The 4,385-nt window shown below is 47.8% G+C and overlaps 1 pseudogene; it reads left to right on the forward strand.

Moving 5' to 3' along the window:
* Positions 1–2,952: 2,952 nt before the first annotated feature.
* Positions 2,953–3,999, forward strand: LOC148590755 (uncharacterized; annotated as a pseudogene).
* The last annotated feature ends 386 nt before the right edge of the window (positions 4,000–4,385 follow it).

Here is a 4,385-nt window from a genome sequence, read left to right on the forward strand (position 1 = left end):
AAATAATGGGGAAGATGATTGGCTCTTTCAAAATATGCTTTTTCCTTGCTTGAGTTTAGGCACAACTACCTTAACAGACACTCTGGAGAAATGGTGGTGGTGTGGGATGACACAGTAAGAATCCTTTCCTGGAAGTGGGTCTGAGGACAGCTATAAACTATATGCTGTAATATGTCGATTTAAAATAAACCCAGACAGTGTGTGTAAAGTTACAGGGAGGTGTTGAAAAGCAATAACCAACATCTGTGGCCTAAAGAAACTGTTGTCTGGTGGTAGGGACCTTGCAAATTATCCTCTTGTGTCTGACTGCTGAGCCCAGATCTGTGGTGCGATGCAAGATGATATACATGTGTAAAGTAAAAGAAGTCATCTCTCAGTGCCTCTGCGATCCTAGAGCCCTGCAGTTGACAGGCTGTGCTCCCAGGCAGAATAGTTGTAGCAGTCACTCTAAAAAGGAGCTGTCGCGACTGTGCATCACTTAAATATTCCCCTTCCCACAAGCAGCACAGCAGGGACCCCGTGCTGGCCTCTGCCTTGCTTCTGAGCATGCTAAGTCCTGGCTTTCTTCTCGCAAAGCTCAGAGCTTGCTGTCGCCATCGCTTCAGCCCTTGAAGCCTCAGGACAAATGCAGCTAGGATGAGTGGGCCCCGTGTGCCTGTGAAGGCTCATCCTCGGAAGTGTAGTGGTACTGCCTGCTTGGAGCTTAATGTCATCGTTTCCTCTCTTCCACATTGAGTCCTTCTCAAGCAAATTTTGCAGCTTCAGCACTTTCATTTTCTTTTTTTGCTTGCTGATGGCAATTTTGTCTAAACTAGTCCCATTTTTTTCATGGAAGAAAGAATAGTGGATCCCATCTTAGCAGCAAAAAAGCTGTAGTGAAGAACCTAAGGCAGCAATTTAATATGAAGTGCATGTATGTATAGTCCTACTGAAATCAAGTAAAACTTATTATTAAATGCATTTCTGAAGCACAGCCAGCTGATTGCCCAGGAATACTGTGCAGAGGCCATGGCAATTATTCACATGCTTAGAATTATCAGTGTGCTTTGTCCTTTGGTGGATTAGGGCCTATGGGCTGAATTTACAAAAAATGTAGTTTCAAAAATAGTTTTTACACATATTCTCTGTTGTCTCCAGGTGCTTTTACTTATGTGCACTGTCTAGATAACTGCATATGCACATGTTTGGGCCTTGCACATACATAACAGATAAGAGAAATTTTATCTGAGTACCAACTTAAGATGGGTCTTTAGGTGGATTGATTTCTAATATCCTAAAACCTGTTTTACTCATGTGATTAGCCTAGGCCCTTATTTCTAAAGCAGCAATTAATGTCACAGCATGATGCATAATGCACAGTAGCAGGTTGAAAAGCACTTAGTATTGAATTTAAAAGTGTAGTCATGAAAGAGGGTGAGATATGCATGAATAGCAGTGAATGCATACATGGTCTATTTTCTTTTTTCTAGCACATATGCAAAAATGAATGTATATTTTTCATGATTTCTTTCATTCTGCTCCTGGAAGATATTTCACCTGCAAGCATCAGTATTGCCAATCCTTTGCAAATCCCGTAGGGCTGGGAGGTCCTCCCAAGGTGTCCTCTGACCAAGTACCATCCTTGGCTGCCTGAATGACAGCTCAGTCCTTCCTGGGCAGCTGCACTCCTGCTGATAAATACATCTTGAAACACCATTAAATGCCATAAGTCATTGACAGACATTTGACAAATCAGAGAAAATAGAGTGAATATGATTTGAACTCTGATCTAGCACATATTCTGGGAAAAAGTGGGGTGTCTGGAAGACTTATAAGGCAGAAAGTATCCTGACCATGAGGTAATATTTTCTGAAACCTTCAATAAGGCCACGGGAAGCATTGGTAAGAGGCAAAACATCCTCATGAGGGATCCCGAAAGGAGGGAAATAGAGGCTTGCTACATTATCTGAAAGAGGGATTTTTATCCTGCCTTTCTTTTGGTATTCTTGCAGCACATGTTATGAGAAGCGTGTGTGTTTTTTTTTTTTTTTTTTTTCTCTCCTCTCTCTCTCACTTTTTTTTATGTAAAATGCAGACCAGAGTGCAACTCACATGACACAGGAATACAAGCAAGGTAGCTATGCACGGTGCTGTGGCCTTCACGGCCGGCCATGTTCCAACAGACCCTCAGCAGCTCCCACCTCTGTATGAGGGGGACTTACGGGCCCCAGGTATCTTGGCACTGGCAGCCTGGCCCCATCCATCTGTCCGGTGGGGATTGCTGAAACTGCAACTTCTTTGGCTATATGAGGGGAAAGGGCTGTTATCTCTGCAGATGACAGGAGGGAATAGGTTTAATTTGTGAGATGTTTCACCCGCAGCCTAATCTCACATGTCATGGCGGATGTCGAACGCCTCCCACTCATTCTGCTCTGTGGTCTGAGCCAGGGACCAGGTCCTTCCTCCCCAGAGACGCAGCGGGAAAAGGAGAAAAAAAATAGACAAAAAAGTGGAGAAATGGCCATATCGAAACACCGAATTTAAATCTCGCACCCCTCTCTGCTTTCTTCTCCCACTGATGTGAGAGCAAAGCACCCCTAGCATCATGGCTGCATCAAATCCTTTTCTTTTAAAAAACAGAAACATAAATTGTGCATTCTTCTTTCTCTTGGAGCAGCGGACTGCAGTGGACAGAGCAGGTAACGGGTCTGGAGCGGACGCTCGCGCCGTGAGACCCTTCTGAGAGGAGCTAAATTGGCGGCCAGAAGCTGCGTAGTGAAGCACAATCCCCAGAGCAGGGAGAGCGAGGCACCCCTAGCCCCAGGTGGCACTGACACAGGGCAGCGGAGTCAGCAGGGTAGACAACCCAAGCCCCGTGCCTACAAGAGCCGCCCCCAAGGAGTGTGAGCGACCAGGAGCGCGGCAGTTCGCACAGGCAGGGCATGCAGCAGTGAACTCTGCAGTGCATTCACTATGGCAATTACTCGTCAGAGGGCCACATCAGCACTTAGTAAGGAGATGGGCACCAAGACTGAACAACTGGTGAAGCATGAGGCTGTCCAGGTTTCAGGCTGCAAGGAGTGTCATAGCCTGACACTTCCTTTGGACAGCCTGGGGGAGAGCAGCTGTGTGAGGTGCGAGCAGGTGGAAGATCTGCTCAGCATGGTAGTTGAGCTATGAGAGGAGGTTGAAAGGCTAAGAAGTATCTGTAAGTTAGAGAGGGAGAAACAGGGGCAGGCACCAAGAAGCACGCCGCAACGAGTGACTACAGACTCCATCCCCCAGCTAACACAAGGGGGAAGAAAGCAGCACCGCAATGGATGGATAAAAGTCCAGGCTTGCAGTGGAAAGAAAAAACCTTCTCCCATCTTACCCTATCAGGTACCCCTAGCCAATAGATATAAGGCCCTGGAGGAGGAAGGACACTCAGTAGACGGGGTAGGCGAGAATCCCTCTCCTCCAAAAATAGGAACACAATCAGAAAGACGAACCCCGCGTATTGTCACCACAGGTATGAGGGAGAAAAGGCAGGTTATAGTTGTGGGCGATTCCTCAATTCAGGGCACGGAGGGTCCGATAAGTAGGCGTGACCCCCCTCTAACAGAGGTCTGCTGCCTTCCTGGGGTCCAGGTTAAGGATGTCACCCAGAAACTTCCCAGCCTGGTTAGACCCACTATTATCCATTGCTGGTCCTACACGTGGGAGGAGGAGAAGCGGCAACGCGCAGCCTGAGGGCGATCAAAAGGGACTTTAGGGAATTGGGACAGACAATTAGGAACTCAGGCGCACAGGTCATATTCTCTTCCATTCTTCCCAGTGCTGGCAGCAATATAGAAAGAAATAGGAGGATATGCTCCATTAACATGTGGCTCCGTGGCTGGTGTCATCTCCACAACTTTGGTTTCTTTGGGAACAGGAAGCCTTACATAGCGGCAGGCATGATGGAATCCATCTTTTCAAGGGGGGAAGAGAGCCCTTGGACACGAGCTAGCAGGGCTCATCGAGAGGGCTTTAAACTAGATTTGAGGGAGGAGGGGTGTATCATCGGGGAAGCAGGTTATGGGGCAGGCGATGCCCTGTCTTGCCGCTCACAGCCGCCTAACTCCAAGGCCTGTGTAGGACACCCTAAGCCTGAAGAGGTGAGATGGGAAAATAAGAGACCTTCTGAAGGCCCGCCTGGTCAAGTTCCAGCTGCCCCAGCTAGAGAGAGAGGCACATTGGGTGCCAACTCCAATGCCTCTATGTAAACGCACGCAGCATGGGGAATAAATGAGGGGAACTGGACATGCGTGTGCGTTTGCAGGGCCATGATCTCATCGCAATTACTGAGACATGGTGGGACAGCTCTCATGACTGGAACGTGGCCATGGATGGCTTTAGGCTTTTCAGAAAGGACAAGCCGGGAA

The sequence above is a fragment of the Tinamus guttatus genome, unplaced genomic scaffold, assembly GCF_059628265.1.
Source record: "Tinamus guttatus ecotype Peru unplaced genomic scaffold, ASM5962826v1 Tinamus_guttatus_pri_ptg001116l, whole genome shotgun sequence".
NCBI classification, from domain to species: Eukaryota; Metazoa; Chordata; class Aves; order Tinamiformes; family Tinamidae; genus Tinamus; species Tinamus guttatus.